The sequence below is a fragment of the Talpa occidentalis genome, unplaced genomic scaffold (assembly GCF_014898055.3).
Source record: "Talpa occidentalis isolate TD23 unplaced genomic scaffold, MPIMG_talOcc4v2.1 talOcc4.8, whole genome shotgun sequence".
In the NCBI taxonomy this organism is placed as follows: Eukaryota; Metazoa; Chordata; class Mammalia; order Eulipotyphla; family Talpidae; genus Talpa; species Talpa occidentalis.
Window position 1 is genome coordinate 115,298,274 of NW_023605194.1, and position 22,741 is coordinate 115,321,014.

At 41.5% G+C, this 22,741-nt stretch overlaps 1 long non-coding RNA gene across 3 annotated transcripts in view; it reads left to right on the forward strand.

The window, feature by feature from the left end:
• Positions 1-7,379, forward strand: part of LOC119234335 (uncharacterized) — an 80,736-nt gene extending 73,357 nt beyond the window's left edge. For all 3 annotated transcript variants that reach the window (XR_005122588.2, XR_005122589.2, XR_008549828.1), the window contains 2 exons: positions 2,790-2,879; positions 4,992-7,379. This is a non-coding gene — a long non-coding RNA (uncharacterized LOC119234335). The remainder of the gene's footprint in view (positions 1-2,789; positions 2,880-4,991) is intronic.
• Positions 7,380-22,741: the final 15,362 nt, after the last annotated feature.

The window sequence follows — 22,741 nt, forward strand, 5'->3', positions numbered from 1 at the left end:
TTTTGCTAAAAATAGGCCCTTCATTAACAGCCACAATTTTTAAGGATCAAATCTCTTAAACAATTGGCTTTTTTTTCTTCTTGGGAGACTTTGCTGGGGCTGCTTGGTCTCCCAAGCACCCTGAGTTGTCTTCATCGAGAGCGGTTACTCATGATTGAACTTATGTAGAGTCCTAAAATTTTCTCAGCACATAAACTGAATAAAAGATCACTATGATTTTATATTATTCATAGTATCGTGCATCTAGTTTAGACCATGAATCATATTATTTAGTAAAAGCAATCAAGTAATTGTTTAAATTCTGTGAAATTGACTTCTGTCAGGTAATTTTTATTGACTCATTTCAGCTTAGAAACAACTGAGGATGTGGGGGTACTGTGGGGGTGGCGTGCATTTGAGCCCATGTGAATCTGTGCCTCTGAACCACATACCCTGTTGTGAACCAATGTTATTCCAATAAAAAACAACAAACAACCCCCTAGGAACCACCTTATGAACAGGCATTCTTGGTATTCCCATCTCAGAGATGAGGAAATTGAGGTGTAGAGACTGAAAAAAAACACTCAAACCCCTGTGCCCAGGGAGCGCTGACCCGGGCCTGGGTTAGAGTCTGCAATCCCAGGCGCGTCCCCAAAGTACTAAGCAAGCTGCCAGGCAGGTGTGACTAGACACCACTGCAGAAATTCAGTCGTTAAAAACATCAGCGTTGAGCCAATTTCAGTTCTCTCCTCCGTGTGCTTCTCGGTGTCTCTGGGTTTTAAGTGTTTTACTGGGCACTTTCTTCACTCAGTGCGGTATTAGCATTCTTGTCATCCTCTCTCCTCCCCTTTCTCCGAGCCCCTGGGCATGGAACAGGCAAGCAAATCCCCCAGCATTGCAAGAGCCGGGAGCAAGTGCTGGAGCCGCCCTCACCTCCGCTTACCCTCGGGAATTGCCTGTCTCTCTTTATGGCCCTTTGCCCTGCGTGTGACTGCAGATTAGACTTATCTCTCGAGTCCCAGGGTTCCGTAAGAAAATAGAAAACCTACGGTCCTCCAAGGTTTACATCTTCATACCAGACAAGAATCAAATTGACCTTCAAGAGTGATGGAATGAGAACAGTTATTACAGAGAGGTTTTGGTATAAATATATCTATGGATCAAATTTTAATATGGTGAACAAAACTAAAATCAATAGAAATTGAATATTCTATTGAGATGCGCGAACACCCCTTTACGCCTGTCTAATCTCAAAGTTATCATAAAAGTTTTTAGATTGTTCAAGATCAAAATCAATCCTACCATTATGTATTGTATTTCCCTGCAATAAAAATACTTTTTAACATATAACCATTTGAAAGAAATAAATTAATGTCATTCTCTTTGACATTGCGCTTATGTTTTCAATTTATACTTGAAAGTTTGAAAACAGAGAAATAAATTATGTGGCTGTCTCACATTAGTGTGAAAACTCCTCTGACACTGTAAAATAACAACAGCATTAAGTTACTTAAATAATTTGTGGTGTTTGAAGAAAGCTCATTAGCACCTTGTAAATTTTCACATAGCCTGTGTTATAACTTCATTTCCAGAAGAGCTATCGTAGCACAAAAACAAATCCCATGTGCAATTAATAACTGAAAGATTCACTGAGTGAGTTTTGAATAGAAGATATAACAACATAATAAAAAATAAATTCCCAACTTGGCGTACAGGGCTGAAACATGAATAAGAATCATCCGAGTAGCACTTACTCTTTTCTTTCTTTCATAATCTGTCCACCCACAAGGAAGATTAGCTCTATCCTATAGTTTCTGCAATTTAGTAAATAATTCTTTTAGAAATAAGTCAGATTATTTTATGGCTTTGGAAAACTTTCCTTTTAAAAGCTCAATGCATTACATCCCTGCAAATATGTTTTTTGCTAGTTTATTCCTTAACATATGTGAGAATTGTAAGTGCATCTGGGTTTTTATCATTTTGAGATTCAATATGTGCATTAATAGTATTTTGATTTAAAATTCAATAGATAAATAAGCTTACAGGGAAGGGAGAATCTCTTCTTCGTGTGTAACTGCATTTTAACTCATGTGATCATTGAATGAGCAGAAGTTCTGTGCAAATTAGGACCCGCAGCTGCTACCAGGAGATGATGCATGCAAGGTGAAAGATTTATTCAGTCTGAAGAGAAACAGGAGCACAGTGAAAGAAATCATCTTCAATGAAGACATTACTAACCATGAAGCTTGATCTATTTAATCACAATAATTTAAATATCCATCTATATACACCAAAAGATGCAAAAGGGCAAATCACATAGAAGATACTTGTACTGTAAAGCCAACAGACTTAAACTATATAAAAAACTTCCTCAAGCCAATAAGAAAAAGACAATTCAATTAGAAATAAAGACAATGTTAAGAGAATCGTCATAGCAGGAACTGTGCCAGCTTCACCTGACAGGCACAGGTAAAAACTGTAAAGAAGACTGGAAATCCAAACTTCTACAAAGAGACAGGAGGCTGAGACTATGACTTGGGTGCAAACTAAGGTACTAGAACAGGAAGACAGACTCAGAGAAATCAAGAGTTCTGAAACTGTGAGGGCAGAGCCAAGATCATGGAGAATCTATGCAGAGGAGGAAATTCCACCATTTACCCAGGATGTCAGAGACGCTGAATGCTGTTGCCTCCCGCCACTCATTCTCCTTTGAAAGGGGATTTTCTAGAGTGTGACCTGGGCCTGTCTAATCAGTTTGCGCCCTGTGTCTGTGCTGGGGGAGACTAAGACCTTGTTTTCTTAATTCACAGGTCTGCAGATGGAGAGGAGCTTCTTTGAGGAGCTACCCGCTGAGGTCTAGAATCTTAATGGCATGAGAGTTTTCAGGATTTGGCAAGAGGGTGAGTCTATTTTGGCTCTGGAAGGATCTGGAATCACTGTCGAGCAGAGAGAACACGGTTCTGACACCTGCCTGAAAGTCGGGCCCCGGCCCTCCACTCCCACGCTCCTGGCGTCGCCCTCTGTGGCCAACGGGATGCTGCAGGTGTGACGGGGTGATGACTCACAGCTTTCTAAGTGTCCTGAATTGTTCCTGTGTTACAAAGGAATGAGGACATGTAAAGAATATTTTTGAAAAGGATTTCTCTTTAAAATATTTTTATTTCAAATTTCCAAGGTGTATGAGAGAATGATGTGGTACATGCATGTATTGTTAGGTGATTGTGGTCAGGCGCAAACTTAGTGCCCAGTTGCCCCCCTACTGTGTATGCGCCAGCCCAGGAATGAACCAGGGATAACTTGGTCACCAAGAACAGCAACGCTGGGCCAGGGGACAGAAGACACCAACTGTGTAGCCTTCCCTGGCACTAAGTTCTCATTCCCTCCCACCCGCCTGTCTTGGATGAGGAGAGGAGAATCCACTTCAAATCAAACTTGAAATTCCTGCTATTGTAACTGTTAGTGTTTTGCTTGTTTTGGCTTCAGAGCGACAGGGAAATTCATGATGTGCACATCGCATTCCATTCATCAGCAGGGGAAATACGATACCCATTGAGTAAATTTCAAAAGGTGCTCCACGGCAAAAATGCAATTGTTTTATGATAATGTTCTTTCAACTGTGCTTTTTCAAAAGGCCCATCCAAATGGCACCTTCTTACTCTACATGAGCTACGGCATTGGGCTCTGGGCCTCACTGGAAATCAAGAGTTCAAACATCTTAATTTCCTTTATATCTGTCTCTTTCCCATGGCTCCCCCCAGTCTCGTCTCATCTCAACATCACAAAGTCATTCTGTTCTCTCAGCCAAAAGAAAAATGGTAAAATAAAATTAAAGTTTATCTCTCAGGGATGTCAACTCAGCTACAAGACTTTGCGCTAATGTGTGTGGGAGGTTATTATCCATTTGGTTCTATAAGTCATGTACTCTGAATCCGTTCTGGCTATACCAACGTGAGGTGAATGAATTCCACATTTCGTGGAATAAATATAAAATAAGTTTCCCTGTTTTAGTGTTGGCTGTTTTGAAACCGTGGGGTCCAGTGATAAGTAGGAATTCTTCTCTAGTTCTTACATTCTGCCAGGTAAGTTTTCAAGGGTTTTACATATATTTACACCTTTAATCTTCATGGGATTACCCCCATGTGATGGGAACTGTCAACATTTTGTAGATGACAAAATAGAGGTAAGTACCATTAGAGTCTCACAGGTAATAAGTGACACGGTCTCTCTAACCAGGTGTGAGGGCCCCATAGACTATGCTTTCACCCATTACACTGCTCCACCTGGGATGCCAAAATCACACTTTGCAGAGTTTCCTTTTAGCCAAGTTATATCTAAAAGAGAACACAGAAAACAAAATTTTGAGAGTCAGGTACTTGCAATAATCCTGATAATGCAAGAAGGTAAATCATTGTTTCTGTATCTGCAGTAGAGATTTTTAAGACATGCCTGAATTTTCAAATCACTTATACTACGTCTTGAGATGCTTGGGGAAAGAGTGCTTGTACTTCTCCAGCAGTCTCCTAAAGATGGATGGTGCAGCAGTATGTTTCAGGATCATTCAATCAATCATAAATCATTACTGAAGATAAAAATGAGAAAAGAATTGTCATTTTACAGATTTTAAAATTGTCTTTTATAGTGTCTGGGTTTTGTTCATATTTATCCTTCATACATAACCCTTATATTTCTCTGTTTACTTTGTTCATTTGAAATGAGTGTGTTGCTCATGAGTGCAATGGATTCTCGGAAGAATTGCTCTCGGATTTATATCATGAAAGATTTTGATCTTTGAGAAGTATCATTAAATCTTAAATATAAGATTACTATTAGAAGGTATGATATGTCTTTCTCATGAGAATTTAAAAGCATAAAATTGAAAAAGCTATAAAGATTTATAAATTTTTTAAAAATGAGAATGTGTACAGAGAAGATAAAAAACAAAGGAATGCATCAGGTCACTGTACCGGGGGTTATTAAAACTGACAGTTTCTCTTCCCAACTTTCTCCTACAGTATTCGCAACCACACCCGACAATGTAGAGGAGAATCTACTGTAAAGAGTTCAATAACCACATCGACTCTGTGACTCATGTTATACCCTCAAAAAATGTTCCAAAAAAGAAAAACCTTATGATAAAAGCAAAATGCATTGAAGTTCCTACTTGTCTGTGCCAAACTCTAGGTTTGCCAAACTCTAACTTCAACTTTTGGAAAGTTAATAATTGACCACGCATGAAGCCAATGTGGTAAATATAAAGAAAATGTTGGCTATTATTGATGCAATTTTTATGCATTTGCAATCCACAAAGATTTGGAATGCTAGAAAGGCATGTGGAGGTGAACTCTGTAAGAAAGCATACTTAGGATGCCTCGGCACCATCCTCTCCCTTGATTTTTCTGGGTGAGAGGCTAGGATGCTCATCTCATGCACCATCAGAATATTGCAACTGTTTAATAAAGAAGAGTCAGCAAACGGCAGGCCAGTCATGCTCATCAGTAATTTACTGAAATGCATTGCCAGCACAAATATCCTGGAATCAGCCAGCGTGCCCTTCAGCAGGTAAATGTGCAAGCAAACTATGGTAATCCATGCACTGGAATATTATCCAGTGATGAAAAATAAAGGAGCCATCAAGTTATGAAAGAACAAGAAGGAATATTGTACAAACTCTGTGAAATGAAAGATGTTAATCTAACATGGCTGCATACGGTATCTTTCTAACTATAGGACGTTCTGGAAAAGACAGAACTATCGAAATAGTAAAATCTCAGTGGTTGCCAGGGAAAGGAGGCAGGAATAATTTGACGAGGCACAGGAGACATTTAAGACATGAAACTATTCTGTATGATACAGTAGAGTGAAAGGTATTATACATTTTTCAAAGTCTATAGAATGTACCACACTGAGTGAACCTCAGTGCAAACTATGAACTTCAGCTAATGATGCTGTATCAGTGTAGGCTCATCAGGGGTAACAAGTGTGCTCCCTCTTGCAGCATGTTCGTAGTGGAGAAAGACGAGGGCGAGCATAGGGACTCTCTACTATTCAATTTGTTCCATTTTTCAGCAAAACTAAAATTGCTTTAAAAAATAATGTCTTCTTTTTGAAGGTTTTGTGTCATGGTGACTGGCCTGGATTTCTAAGAGGAAATCCAAGAGGAATTAAAAGGTCAAAGCTAAATGGAACACAGGCAAATTCAAAGGAGACTTTGCATGCAAAATATGACAGATGAAAAAAAAAAATGGAGCTGTTGTCATTCTTGGATTGTCCGAGTCTTGACCAACATGGACCGACCCCGTGAACTGTGGATCTCCCAGCTCACTTGTGCGCACTCCTGAACCCGGGATTGCAGAGGCCCAGCCCATCTTCCTAGTCCACTGTAGAGAGGGGGGATGGTGAGCATGACTCAGGCCAGTTTCCTGTTCGGGAAGTATTCGAAAAACTGTGTGTTTTCGTGAAGGAAGGAAAAAAGGAAGGAGGTGCTGGACTTCAGAGCTGAGACTCTTCCCTCATTTCCAGCTTCTGTGGGTATGTATGAAATCAGCCTCTTTCTCTCCTTAGCAGGGTAAGTTGTGCTTAGCAGCCAATTAGCTGCAAGTGGAATCTACACGCACGCTGACATGGAGCCAGAGCTGCACAGCAGGCGCCGCGGAGGATCGTGGGCTCTTGCTCAGAACGTTCTGCCCAGAGTAGACGTTTGTGTGAATGTGTGGGGGTGGGGGGTAGGTTTTTGACCCCAACACGCCTCTCAAGACGCTCCAACTCTGTTCAAATACTGAATGTCTCACGATGACATGATCACAGGTGACGCCTCATCATCCCGTTGTACTCACAGCCTCCCCTCTCCAGCTTCTAGACTCTCATTCTTCAGTTTCCAAATCCAAAGGCACCTCCTTTGTGAAACTGTCCTCTCCTCTCCAAAGCAGACCCAGTCCCGGGCCTGTGCGGCCTCAGCGTTCCTCTGAGGCTGTGGTAATGAGAGCCACAAGCTCCGGGTTCGCCTGAGAGAAGGCGACCGCCGTGGCCCGAAGGACAGGATTTGCCTTCTCATCTCGTCACCACTGATTCCCCCCAACGCATTAAAGCAGGATGGCATCTGGTGTCTGTCGCTTCTCTGTGTGACGAGACATGTCCAGTCATGTGATGCATGTCTTGGGGTGTTTTTCTGAGGGTGCTGCCAGTTCCATCTCTAGCACCCACCTTTATCCACAGACCCAGAGAAACTGTGACAAACTGAGTCTGGGTTCCCAAAAGCACTCACTTCCACCAGAACAGAGAGCTTCACTTACAATTCAAGTGCAGTCACATACACGCGATGTTAATTTATTGATCACAATGTGAATTTATTGGGGTGATCCTTGCTACAACAATGCAAGCAAGCAACTCAGTGGGCAGTTTGTTTACATTCAATAAAAAAATTTACATTAATTGAAATTTCCTGGGAGTTTGTAATACCTCAAGAATATTGTCATAGATAATTTTATTTGTTGAACAGTATTGGGTTAAAAATGCAAATTTCATAGATATACTGATGGTATCAAAAATATTTTTAAAACATATAAATACAACCTATATAGAGACAGTTAACAGGTAGTGATTTTTGTGTCTAAATAGAATATTTCTCCAATCTTAAAAATAATGTGAAAAATTACAGCCAAGCTCTTACGTGACGTAGTACTTCAGGTTCTTTACATGGAAATAGGACATTGTTGAATATACCAACGGATCTGTCAATTACCTTGCTCTGAAATATGGATTGCAAAAAGGTATGAAAGCATGACTAACGCCGAATAGAATTTCTATCCAAAATTCCATGAGGCAGAGAGGTAATTCCACTCCGTCAGTGAATTATCTCACAGAAGGAGGCAGCAGGAAATTGTGGAGAGCGGAGCTCACCCATCAGGAAGATGCAGCTGAACGGAATCTGTTAATAAACGAAGTTAACTGCATGGCTTCCTGGGATGAGCTTCCGATCATGTCCTTCAAAAGTTGCGTTTATCTTTGCTCATGGGGCTTCAGAAAGTGGCTTGTGTTTCTCTGCTCCCTACCTTGATGTGGTAAGATTAAAAGTATCATGAAACGTTGACCGGGATTTTCATCAGGGGCAGTAAGGTAGACAGGACCGATTCCACGAGGCCTCCTTCACTCACTGATAATGAAATCAAGATCAGGAAGTTGGAATACATTGATGTGACCGCACAGCTAGCAGCTGTAGTGCCAAGTCTGCAGCCTCAGCCTGGACTCCATGATCGTTAAGAATCTCTGTCATGATAAACTTTATGAAAGCAGCTAACACTTGTGGGGGGTTGACTTCGTGGCAATCCTCAAAGGGCAGTCCCTTCCGGCTCATCATGTCTGCTCACCTGAATCCCGCGTGCAAACGAGAAGGCTGAGGGACAGAGGCATTGGGCTGAAGTGGGAGTCGTGGGTTGAGGGTGTCATTCATCCGCTGACTCTTTCTTTAACTGGAAATGATTGATTCGCAACTCTGGCAGAGTTTGCAGTGGCCTCCTCTGGGGCCCGACACAAGAGGTGACTGGATTTCATAGCCATGCAAAAGGAATGAAGCTGCCGATCATGCAGGGCCAGAGCCAGTCCTGAGAAGTCCTGCGAGCCAGGACAGCGCAGTTCTGACTTGTGAGCAGGATGCGCCGGTCTCTGGGCAGAGCAGGGACACGATGTGGCTCCGGAAGACATGGGGAGGTGGCTCTCTCGGCCCCGCCGCTGGATTCTGCCTGTGAGCAGGTGCAGCGCTCACCGCGACTAGCTTCTCTTCAGAACGCTTTCCCCGTCACGCACCTGCTGTCCACTGGATGGAGTGGCCAGACTGGGGACCCAAGAGGAAACCAAGACTCCTAGTGACAGCGAGGAAGCCCCACACACAGGTAAGACTGAGAACAGGCCCACCTGTTAAACTGTCTTACTGGCACAGCCCAGAACACTTAAGATGGAGAAACACCCTAGAGAAAGACACCACATCTCCTTTTGTGGGGGATTGTAAGTAAAAAGACCAAGTGAAAATTGAAGAGTATGTCTAAAATGGAGTTTGAGGACAAGAAAATGATTATCACAATAGAGCCTGGAAATTTTAATACACACTCTGAGTCTTGTTTTAAGATAAGCTCCAGCTTTGGAGAAGTTCAAAGGAATTAACACGCATGAAACCAGTATGGAAAAGCTGGGAACAGGTTGCCTTGTTATTGATATATGTGTGTGTTTCCACATGGGTCTCCACCCCACCCGCCATGGCGTGAACCTCTCCTTGGTCCCAGCATGATTACTGGGGTTTCTTTCCATTTCTCCAGGGGTCCCCTCCCCAATACACAGCACAGAGATGATTCTAGCCTTACCGCAAATGTTAATGCCTCATATTTTCTCTAGAGATCTAGACATCTATGATTTGGAAAGCACATCCCTGGTGGTTTCCATCCTGCAGACTTTCTTTGTAACTATCACCTGCTCATTCATTAGAGATAGGGCCACCCCCGCCCACATCTTCACCCCACCCCGCCACTGTCCACTAACCAGGTGTCCTCAAATTGGAATTTGTGGGTCTCTGTCAGATGGGCAATCAATTCCCTTGGTCACCCTATTTATTGAAAGTGAATAAAAGAGAAAATGGGGGCCTCCCTGGTGGCGCAGGGGTTAAAGACAGCGCTATCAAGCTATGGCCAGTCGCTGCAGCACGAGTTCGATCCCCGGCCAGGGAACTGACCCACATGGCGCAGCAGACCTCTCCTGACTCGCCCACTGCTCCCCTCAGCAGTGGATTTCAGTGGATCCGCCTGTTCTGCTCCCCACTCTGTCCCTGGTGAATCCTCTCAGCCCTCCCAACCCCCCTCCCTCCCACCTCTGTCTTACACTCCAGTTCTTGTATACTTAAAGAAATCTTGAGAGAGAGAAAATATGCATGCATGTGACACAGGGTTCCTTTTCCTTTCCTTTCTGTTTCTCTTACAGGATCATTTGATAAAGATGTCTATATTCTGAGTTGCTGCATAAAGATCTTTTCTTGATAGCATCACTAAAAAAGGCACTCATCTTCACTCAAAGAAATCTGCCGGCTTTTCTTACTCCTCCAAACACCTGTGACCCATTTTCCATGAAAATCCATCATTCTATCACCTACTCTGCTCTCCCGTGCAGATCCCCGAATCCCCGGCCCTGTCAGGTGAGGAACAGCTGAAATGCTCACTGTGGTTTCTCCCTGAGAGCGCCCGGCTTCCCTAGTGGACCGTGGGGCTCCTCCAGCTTCTTCACGGCTTGGAGGCCTCGCTTCCTTCTCTGCACCTCACTTTCTTCATTATTATTATTTATCACTTGCGCAGACATAGACGGGATGTGGGGCACCCCCGCCCATGGCCCATCTTTCCTCACAATCTGTTTGAAGATAGTCCCTGGGGAGATTTTACTAAAAAACTACCCCCACAAAGCACAACACCTTTGGCTGAACCCACTCCCGCTCACACTTAATGACCCCATTGGTCCCACCAGGGAGACTTAGGGCATAACACACTCCACCTGCCCTACACTAGGCCCCCCAAGCAAAAGTGTGAGAGTAAATGGGACCATCAAGTGCGTGGGAGGGGCACACCTCCCCTTGCGATTTTGGAGAGGAGATAAGAAGGGCAAACAGGAATGCAGGGTGAGAAATGGAACGAGAAATTGAAATGGGAAACTCGATCCTGACCATGATTGAAAGATCGATGAGTCTTCAGGGCAATGAGAAGCTCATGTATGAGCTGAATAAATGCAGGTCCCTCACTGAAAATAATAGCCTCAGAACTTTCTAGAGACAGATACCAATAAGAGCAATACTTAATTTTCAGTTGGCAACTAAATGTTTATTTGAAAGGAAGGATTTCTGACATGACGTTCCGCAACAGAATAATAAAGTGGGGGGAAGAAACTAAAAGCAATCTGATAGTCATCCATTATTAGCTCTGTTCAGAATTCTCTTCTTGATCTTACAAATGTTGGTTTAAAATAAGCTTCTGCAGCTATATATTGCATATCAATTTCAAATTAATTTTTTTCTGCTGAGTTAAAGAAAAGGAGAATGAAATCAGTGAAAAGAAGACAATGGAGGAAGAAAAGGAAATCTCCCTGGTATTTTGTCAGCTTGGCATCCAGTAATCCTTAGGGGAAACTTGACTTCTGAATTCAACTTAATAGAAAACCCCTCTGAACCCTGTCATGGGAATAAGTATTACAGAATTTGACACAAGCGTAGACAAGCAGGATCATTGCAGCAGAAAATCCTATAACGATAAAGCAACACATTTTGACACAAGGAATCTAAGTTTGGTGATTATCAATTAGGCAGCTGGAGAGAGCTGATGGGACACAAAGTTTGAAGCAACCTTTTCCCTGGGGTGGAGGGAATGAGAACTATTTCCATGCCTGGTGAACAATACCGGTCGTATATCAGAGCAATTATTAAGACACACAAATTTTTATTTCAGCTTGCTGGATTAATCTTTTATGTGATTAAATAGATAATGAGTTAGAAAAACATTGTATCCATTTTAAATATTTAAGGCATGATATATTGTAAAGGGATCAACAAAAATATAATTCTTGAAATAATTTTGTTTTTTTTAAAGATTTATTTGTTTATGCATACAAGAGCTGGGGTACAGGCCAGAGATGCGGGGGGTTGAGAGGATCCACCAGAGACAGAGTGGGTCATAGAACAGGCAGACTGACTAAAACACTGCTGAGGGGAGCAGCGGGCGAGGCAGGAGAGGTCTGCTGCGCCATGCGGGTTGCTCCCTGGATGGCCAGGGATCAAACTCGTGCTGCAGAGGCTGTGGATTGCTTCATAGTGCGGTGCTTAACCCCTTGCACCACCAGGGAGGCCCACTCCACAATAATTTAAATCAATGTTAAGTGTACAAATAATCTGTTTACAAGTTATAGATTCATTCAAACTATTCTTCTAAATATGAGGAAATAGAAATATTGAAAATACAAATAGTGCTCAAACTATTAGTTCTCCTAACTTGAAACAGTGGGACACAGCATCAGATAATTTGCTCACCTGTTAGAAAGAAAATCTTAATGTCTTACAATAGAGACACTTAGAAAAGCAATTTCCTAGAATTAAAATCTTACATTGGTTAACAATGGAAAGCTCTGAGCATCTCCTGCTCAGCCTTCGCCAGCCCCAGCATCATGGATCCTGGCAGAGGACATGAGATCTCTGGACAAAGAAAAACGGTTTTACTGCAGTAATTAAAGTAACCAAAGTATTGGCAACTTCTCAAATGACTAAATTCCTGAGCCCCAACATCCACAGAAGGAAACCACAAATGCCAGGTTTGCTGTGATGCCCAGGAGGGACCCTCAGCTGTGGGCTCCAAAGATTTTATCCTCAACACACGTGCTGCCCATGGCTTCCAAGAGAGACTCTCGCCCTATTCCAGGATTCCAAGACTGTTCACTACACGCATGTTAACCAGAAGATGGTACAGCTGACGTCCCTGGACACATGGAGAGCTGTCCACCAACAACACTGGCATTTTATTCAGTATGTATTTTTTATGTTAAATACATAGTAAAGACATGGTTTCCTTTCATATGCCCATTTCTAAACACTAACTCGGTCTTTACTTTGTCTTGTATGACAATGATTTTTTACTTCTATTGCCCTCCAAGGTGAGTGTTTTTTTTATGATATTTTTCTCAATATAGTGTCATCAAATTTTCATATGACAGATATACTGTATATCTGCTTATGTATTATATGTTTTATTTGTGCTTTCTACATAAATGGAGTAAGAGATTTTACACCTTGAGAAACAGCTCTGCCTCCTAGTGGGTGACATCAGTCCCATTGAGGATGCTTGTGTTGCACTCATAAAAACTAATAATAAACAATTCAGTACATTTCTAATCATCTCTGGGTAAATCCTAATCTTTCACCAACTATTTTTATGACTTCATGAAGAATTTCTGTAAAGGTAATAAAAATATATATTATTTCAGAAACTCCTGATAATAGCTATTTCAGCTAGAGAATACTGCTAGTAGAGGATGAAGAAACTGAGATACACACAATTTCTATTAGTTCCCATTTCTCTATCCATAGAAGGAAGGGAGATGAGAGTAGAATCTAACCTCAAAGAGTAAGAGTAGGTGATACAGGAAAAATAAAAAAACAAAAATGAAGATACATTGAGTTTAATATCAGATTCCTTAACATGATCTGCCCTGTGTTCCTCTCCCTTAGAAGGGAATCTTCTTTGATAAAAAATACCTCTAACTCACTTCTGCCAACAACCCATCCTCCTCAAAGAGATCATTCTTCTTTGCCAACAGTGGCATTATTCCTTGGACAGAATTTTTTCCGTGTGCTTCTTACCTTCAAAATGTTACTAAAACAAGCATTCTGAATAGATGATACTACATCTCATGTAACATCAAGATATCTTTAAAAGTGCTTTATAATTTTCCAACAAAACTCAACATTTCACAATTTTTATAAACTGTCCAAAGTCTTCTAATATCCTGGTTTGAAAGAGTAAACACATTAAAAAATGAACACATGCAACATGAATAGTTAGAGTAGCAATATTTTTTTTTCTACCCCTAATTAACTGAACAATAAAGTAAACAGAACTACATACTAAATTGGGGAAAGACCCATCAAAACTTTATTTCCCCTACCTCATGCACTGAGAAGCTTTCAAATATCTTTAGTAACAACTGTTTACTCTTTCCTTTTGCTTGATTTTCATGAGTTATTTCAAGAAAATGAGAAAAGAAGCATAAAAGAAACACTTTGAACAAAGAATCAGCATAGGAAAAGATGAAAAAGCCATGGAGAAAAATCTGACAGGAACTACTGTTAGAAAGTGTCCAAGCTGTCAGCGCTGACAGCCAGAGTCCCTGCGGAGCTCCCGTCCTCGGAATGTCTGCTAAGGGGGTGGCACCGGGTGGATCGCATGGCTATGTTTTTCCCCAAGGCAATCTGTCTAGTTAATGCACCTTTTCAAAGCTTGCATTAACTTTATTTTACTAAATTGTGAAATTGTATTATACTTACAAAATAAGGTGTGTAGTGCATCTGTTCAGGGAGAAATACACATATGATCAAAGCTGATGTACTCACCACCCGTAGGTTTATCACACCTTCATCAACTAATTTATCAGCAAGTTTACTATCGGAAAAGTTCACGTTGTCTGTGAACCTAATTCCATTTTTTTTTTAAGAAACTTAAGGCCACAAATTTGGATTTGAGGTAAGGTAGTATAATTTTTTTACATGTATGATAAATTCTTTGGTAGGTAGAAGATAGTAATTCACTAAAGCATCAGAGGCAGACTATAAGACACTGTGAAGTCACTGTGTGTTTGGATGGTATTTTGTATATAATTATATGTCCTGCTTAAGCAAAAGAGACATAGATGTTACCTCCTAGTGGCACAGCTCCTTTCAACATATTCAGAAAAAGAAGGAAAACAGGTCACCGGTCACTGGCTACTTCAAAGTGAAGAGTATGGATGCATTAACTGTTGAGCTGTCCCCATGCAGCTTTAGAATACATGAACTCTAAATGGGTCATCCTATGAAAAAAATGTTTCAATTCCAGAGGTAAGTCTAGAAATACCAGGGGAGGAAGATAAAGTGCAGAAACAGGAATCGTGCAGGTTGACAAGGAAGCAGAGGAAATGTCTCCTCTATAAATAGAAGATACTGTGCCCAGTCCATGAAGCACAACATGGCGGCATGTAGCACTCCAGAGTAGAGCTAGAGAGGGGAAGGCAAGGCGAGGATGAAGCAGGGTTTGGCGTGATGGGTCCACAAGCCAAGGACTGCCAGCAAAACTTGGACTATGCAAGAACAGATTCTCCCCTGGAACTCCAGGTCAAGGGCAGCCTTTCACCTCCATTTTCACACATTGACACTGATCCCAGGCCTCTGCAGCCAGAACTTCAAGAGAACATGTTTCTGCTGATTTTACCTTACCTGGTTTTGGTCCTTTGTTACAGCCGCCACCACAGGAAACTAATGCAGGCTCTGGCACTGGGCACAGACAGAGGGAATGGCAGGCACGTGTGCTGCACCAGAACACTGCCTGGCAGAGGGTGCTGGAGAGGAGCTTTTTTTTTTAGAGTAGGGAGGTGGTTGGGGACAGAATTTCTTTTTAAATGAGTGCAATTCAACCTCCCCTATGAGATGGGCTTGGAACCCGCCCTCAAGAAAATGAGTGACACACTGTGCTGTTTCCTGAGGGAGCTTCCCAGCCAGGAGGGTCCAATTTCACTGCAGTTAATACTGAAACCCTAAAACTATCTAGAATTTCCTTGACTTTATAAGGCAATCAAAGCTTTGCTTAGAATATTTGATTACTTTATAATCAAATTAAAATAAACAGGAAAAAGGGTACACAGTTCTGTAGCAGCTGACAGTCACGTGGCACACCGTGGTTTTGCTGTCCTGACAGCATGTCATGAGTTGAGCTAAGTTTTGTGCTCCCTGAGGAAATGGGCATCTAGGGTCTCAGGCTAATTTTGATGAATAATCACCATTTTTTTTTTTTTTTTGTTCAAAGAGAGAACGCGTCAAGAATAATCAGGCAGTATATTGTGCATAGAAATTAAGCTTGTTTGAAGTTCTCATTTATTTTCATAGTTTAGAAGATGCAATTGGAGTAAATGAAGTTTTCTATCAAAACAAACCCCCAGGTCAAAATAAAGCCCAGGGCTCACTTGTCAGGAAGACATCCGTTCCTGTGAGAAAAACTGCTGAATTTTCAATGTGCTTGATTGTCCTATTTTCAGATCACACATTGACAAGCATTTTGCCCTGAAGATGGTGTGGTCAAGCCTGTTTAAAATTCATAGATATTTTTCTCTTTACCAAGATGAAGAACTCAGCACTGGACATTAGGCTAAGCTCCCCTCCCCCAACCCTAAATGTCCCTCGTCCCTTCGCCATCACATGCCGGAACAACTTTGACGTTTCTCTGCTGCCCAGAATCTCATTACCACTGACCACGCCAGACCCTCCAATTTAAGATTTGCAGGCACGCTTTCCTCTTGCACATGGACTTGCACTGCCCCTGTAAACTCGTGGAGTAGAATTCATTGATTTGAAGTTAATCTTTTGTACGCCCCTGTAAATATCTACAGCATTATAAAATATTGATCTAGACTATTGATCTTGAAGTATTCAAATTGGATGGTTATAAAGTTTAAACCTTTCATCATATAGATAAAGTTATCTTCCAAACTTATTAGTGAAAATTCTTCTTTGAAAAGTTACCGTGGGAAATGCCGTGTAAGAAGTATTGGTGAGCTTGGTTTCGAAGACCCCAAGGAAAGGCAGACCCTTTTTCATTTATAATGAGAGAAGGCTCAGTTTAGACACAACAGAACTTAAGGGTGTTTTTTTGTTTTGTTTTGTTTTTTGTTTTTTTTAAGCCAGTGAAGTTTAAGATTACCCCCTCTGACTCATACCCTGGAAATAGCACTTACACAACACATAGGTTTTGAGTCTTATTAATAAGCCTAAAAGGATTCATAAGAGAGAACTACAATGATTTAAATCTATATAGAAAAAGGTAACAATTCCTGATCACTATGGTTTAAAGAAGAGATTAAAACTCAAGCATTGACATACGCAGCCTGAACAGATGAAATGTGCAGGTGGACTGTGGCGGCTCCGGTCCCCTGGACACATTGGCAGCCACAGCCCCGCAGAGAAAAGCCCAGATGTTTTGATTGACAAGTCAAACCAGAACGCCCATTTCAAAACAATCAAATCTATGGCATCAGCTTTCTGTTCCTAGCTAAGGAGTCACCACGACTCATAGTGCCTTAGACAACACTCACAGCTTAGTTCCTAAGTCTGTAGAGCAGTTATAAGAGACTCACTGAGGCTTGCTGGGACCGGTCTCGTGGGGTGGACTTCAGATGGACGTCTCTGGAAGTTGTGGGTTAGGATCTGCTCAAAGTGCACGAAAGTTGTCATGGAACTCCTACCCTGGTGGTTCCAGTGCAGAGCTCTGCTTCCTGCTGGTGCAGCGAGGGAATGCACTTACCTGCGGCCCTCACCACGAATGAGGGCCCCTCAACTCTCTTTGAGCCACAGCAGGTTAACCCTTCACTCTTGGGCGCCCACAGATTCCCCTCCCACCTGTGCTTGCAGGGTTTGTGGGATCAGACAGTGTTCTCCCAGGTACTCTTCTTGCCAGCTAACTACAAGTCAACTGATTTGAACCCTAATTACACCGGAAAAATTCCTGATATCAGAAAAATCTCCTTTGCCATTTGAGGTCATGTCATTGTGGATGTCATTTCAGTGCTGAGGATCAGGTGGGACATGCGTGGGGGTGATGTTTGTTCTGCCTGTCGAATTTCCCTCTGACACAGGGTGGGCCAAGAAAAATGAATTCCTGTAGAATACACAGCTATCTAGAACTTTGAGAGCAGAATGCTTGTCTCTCTCGTTCTAGGAACGCCCCTGCCTCTGCTCCTGTTCCTCCTGGGTCTCAGTTCTCACCTGCAATCATTCTGTCTTTATGGTGTTGCCTTTTCGCTTTAATATTTCACTTCCGAGTTGATGATCTGATTCCTCAAATGCAAAAAAGTAAAAATGGTGCCATAATAGTAAAATAAAAATCTTTAAATGCTCGATGACCATTTATATCTCTTAACTTAAATCTGGCATTAAAAAAAAAAAAAAATCAAGTGTTACCTTGTGTAGCCTCTACAAAGCCCTGCCTCACCATTCAGCCAGCCCGGGATGGCTGTGCCTGTCTCTGTGGCTGACCAGCTTCCTCTCTGCCCGTGTAAGTTATGGCACTGGTGTTGTCTGCCCTGTCGGTTCATTCTTCCTTGGGAGGATCCGGGAGTTTTACATTTTCTTGCACGTTTTGACATAGAGGGTCACTTCTGATTTCAGCCTTAAGTGTAAATAGATTCCCTTCTGCACAACCTTCACATGCCCTTGTCTGCCGCTGCCCAGGAGAGGCAAAGCAAAGGCCCTTCCCTGGCCATCAGCAAGTCTGTCTGTTTCCCCCGCCCACTCTCACAACGAAGGGTCCTCTGTGGCATGTGATGTGTAAAAGTGGCCACATGCACGCTCTGTCTCTGCTGAGTCCTCTCCCGGTGAGGAGCCAGCCCTGTGCCCTGTGCCCTGTGTGCCCAGGCCCAGGCTGCGGCCAGGCGCGAGCAGATGCCCAGGGCTGCTTGGGCCTCCAGGCTGCCGCAGGCTGCGCTTTCCTGCTCCTGAGAGGCGCCCGCACACGACTCCGATGAGAAGGGAATAAAATCGGGCCCTTTCAGAAGGCTTGCCCTGGCCTGGGCTGGCAGCACGCGGTGGAGGCCAAACCCAGACGGCTGGGCGCCTGGCGCACCTTCAGGAAACATCATGGTGCTCTGGTGCAGTCTTGGCAACTCGAGAGACAACTGGAAATACATGCAAACCCTGTCTTTTTGGTGACTTTGGTCCAAATGGTCCATTTGGTCCATTGGTCCATTTTCTGTTTCCTGGAAGAAAGGCAAGAAAAGACACCGTCAAATTCCAACACCCCTTTCATCTGGAAGCAGAGGCAGAGGAGTGAAGCCTCCTGCAGATCTGAGGGGATGCTGGGCAGTTCTCAGCCCACTCCCTGCAGCACTAGGCTGTCCTCAAGAGGGCCTGGTGGGCGTTCTAGGGAGCAGGGGAGGGAGCCTTCCAAATCCCAAATTAGTGCTCTTAATACGTTGTTTATATAGAGCTCCAAAAGCTAGTGTGTTCATCAGATCAAAATCTCACGTAGAACCTACCTGAATTATGTAGCACCTACCTATGCCCCTCATTATAAAATCTGAATCACTTACAGTCACTTTTTTTCTCCAGAACTTTATAATCCCTTATTTCCTATCTTCTCTGATAATACGTGCTATAAAATGAATCCATTTATATCTTACCCCTTCTGTTGACTCATTTAAGTTGGTACTAAAATATTTGAGGCATATATTAATGGTTTTGACCAGACCAAAATCACTGGTCTGTATTTGTATAAGTATATAATGAAATATGTATATGTAGTTACCTGTAGATATTCCTGCCCACTAGATTTATAATTGCTATTTTGTTCCATCGCCTAGAATGACTTGTATAGTTCTTTATGTTCTACAAGTACATATTTGTTTCAAACTGAACACTAAACACCTTAGAGAAAAGACTTGATAAAAATCAAGTGTACTTTTAAGTCTATGTACACTGGAAGATTCTAGTATTGTTCACTATAAAATGAACACTAGGAGTTTGACCCCTTTTAGATCGTGTCTAGGAGGAGAGGCTACTGAGCTAACAAATTGCTGTCACTACGATCTGGCTTCATCTGTAAAGCAGTTCCAGGCCAGGATTTGGACGACAGCTTTGAAAGCTCGTGTCCTTTCTAATGCATTGACAACCTCGGTGGGATTTGTTTCTTCAGAGACATTGCTCATGAGAACATGAAGCAAGCAGAGCTGAGCTGACTCTCACCGAGTCTTCAGATAAATTGTTGTGACCCACATAACTTGCATTTTCTTTCAGAAATGTGTATAATTTCTCAAGGGATTTTGTGAAATGCTGCAGAGAGCCAAGCAATATTCTATGTCTAGCTGATAAAGTCTATAGAATCATACCAGGAAAAAAAGTGACACAGATGTTAGGCGTAGGTGAAACAGGGCGTTTGGGTCACTTTGGGGTCAGGAGAGGACTGGGGTGAGTAACTCTGCTGGCCGTGTCTCAGGTCACACCCTGTGAGTCTGGCCTGATGCTCTTGGAATTAGCCGAGCATCGTGAAGCTAGAGATCCAGGATTAAAACTTCCAGGTCTGAAGCATACTCACTAGTACATGAGTCAGTTTGAGCACCATGTGGTCTGCACGCTAACAACATAGTTTGCTGCATGTCACCATTTCATTTAGACCTCACTTTGAATTCTCGTTTCTTTTGGATTAAAGAGCACTGTTTTCACCTCATTTTTCTTCTAACCCGTTTCTTTGTCCCTCCCCAGTATCTCCCTGGCCCATGTCTCTAGTACCTTCCTTCCATGATCTGTTTGCTCTTGAGCCAGAGCCCAATCTCCAGGGTCTCTGGTTGCCAGAATCCACCCTGACCAGTTTGTTGAAAACTGCATGTTGTGCTTCAAAACCCAGTTGACCTCCTGCAGGGTTTTCTCTTCAGTGTTTTGTTTCAAGTCCAGGACAATCAACCTGGCCTAAGTCTAAATAAAAAAATACCTAGGATACCGAAGGATGGACAAAGTATGTTGTGTGCCAGTAACATTAATTCTCTTATGTTAATTAATGTTTATACCATATGAACTTAAGTCCTTGGATTGCTCTATTTCTCACATTTGATTTAAAAAACATAGTATTTTAACTGTCCAAAAGAAAATATTTAAATTTTTAGCAAAAAAGATAATTTTTTTGAAAAGTAAAGCAACAAAATAATAATAATAATAATGGTATTAGCCCTATAATAAACTTACTTTCTATTGTATTCAATAGTAATTAATTGCAAGGGTTTGCCCTAAGATAATGAGCATTTAAATGTGAGACTTGTCCCTATTCTAAGTAGATCACAATTTAGAAAGGTCTATTGGTCTATTTATCTATAATCTATTCCTGTAAGGTAGGATCATGAGGTGGAAGAATATGTGATTGGGCTACAAAGAGAAAAATTTAACCGCAGAGAATTGAAGATTTCAGGTGAACTTATAATGTCAACTTAACTCAAATTTGACCCACAGTAAGATATTTTCTAGGAATAAAAAGCATGTCTCTTATACGAAATAAATTGAATAAAGTTGTCAAGTCGTGGAAATGCAGTTCATATACATTAAAAAGTATTTCAGTGAGAATGAATGGAGAATTTTGAAAAGAAACAGTGGAAAGCAAAGGTGGAATTATAGTCAGTTTCTACAAGACATTGCATTTACCTTGTGAAGCGATTTAAGCATTTCTGCTGAGTTAGTAAGAACTATGAACAAAGGCGTTGCAAGATGTGAATTCCCTGGATTTACACTCTAAGTCTCACTCAGGGTGTAAGCTGCGTTGGTTAAAGGAAGGAAGAGAGGTGAGACAGTGGGCAAGCCAGGGCGGATGGAGACCTCGGTTGGTGGTGGGGTATGCTGGGGGCCAACAAGCTAAGTCGAGTGAAACTGATACGCATTACATATTGGTGCTGAGAGACTCTGTCCTTACAGAGGTTTCCAAAGTTAATATTAAGGGAAAAAGTCAATTCATTAATACGAGTCATTCTATTAAAAAAAAAAAAACTTTTCAGAGAATATTTTGATTGATCTTCCTAAACTCATAGAAATCTCATAGATGTCAGAAGTAAGATACAGAAATAGAAAAGATTGTTGTTAGAGGAAAAGTATCTTTGCAAAAACATTTCAACTTTTAATCATTGTAACTTCTTGTAGTAGAAGCTGATGAAAAAGTGATATGCTTTAAAAGTTTATCAATGTTTTCCTGGTATTCCATAAAGCTTCTGTGTTTATCAGCAATTTCCAGCCATTTGTATTGGAAAATAATATGTAAGAAGATACTATGATCATCTTAAAAAGTTTGGAATAAATTTCACTGATTGTTGTTTTATTTGACACTATATCATGAAGTTTATATTAACATTAGTAATGCCAAACTTTTCTGCAGACAGATTAGATAGCATTATGTATTTAATGATAACTTGATGGTATAATGGCGATTGGATGGCAACATTTATATGGGAAGATAAACATCTTTAATCTGCTGTCTGATTAAACCTGCTGGGGAAAAATATGCTTGAATATTCCCCTATTACTTCATATGTCTTTGACATCAGGCTTCAGAATTCAGTGAATTACAGCCTGCTATATTTTAGATGTCTGTAAAGAAATAGATGTGTCAATTATGTTTCCTAAAGCTTATTTTGTGGGAAAAAACACCTGATTAGTTGCTGGATACCCGTTGACAAAAATATGAAGTCACAATTATGGTTATACACTTATTTGCTTATCCAGTTCCTTAAAAAAAAAAAAAAAAACATAGGTGGAGCAGTTTTAAATTCATAGCAAAACCCAGATTTCTGTGTGCCCCCCCACACTTGTGTAAATGTCCTCCCTTCTGCCCTACCAGAGCACTGCATTAGGTACAAGTGATGAATCTGCATTGACAGGACCTTGTTGTCCAGACCCTCAGCTTACAGGAGGATTCACCTGGTGCTCTGGATCCTGGGGCTTTGGACAGATGCACGAGATGGAACCACTACAGCATCACACAAAAGCATTTCATTGTTCTAGAAATCCTCCGTGCTCCACTTAGCCCTGCCTCCCCCCATGACTAGTTGTCTTTAAATGATGTAAAAATTAACGTGATGATCATTTGTATAGCAGTGGTACAAAAATAAGGAAGGATAAATGGATAAAATGAAATAAATATTGGCCACTCTTATAGTGAAAACAACACACACTTAGGAAAGTGATGAATTGGTCTAATTACACTTTGAATATGACTAATTAATTATATTTTACAGATCATGTTTTTAGGATGATTTTGTGTTTTTATAAAAATGGCAGTTGTACAATCAAACTTACTGAGGGCATGATTGTTTTAAAACTATAAAAATGTGAAATGCACAGAATGGCAGCTTGGCCCCAGCCATGCGAGCTCTGTCATTTTAACGGGAGTGCCAGAACGCCTGATATTTCATTTTGTTAGTGAATGAACAAATCATTTGACGCATCAGAACAGTTAATTCAATTGTAAGTAGTGCTGCCATTTATTTT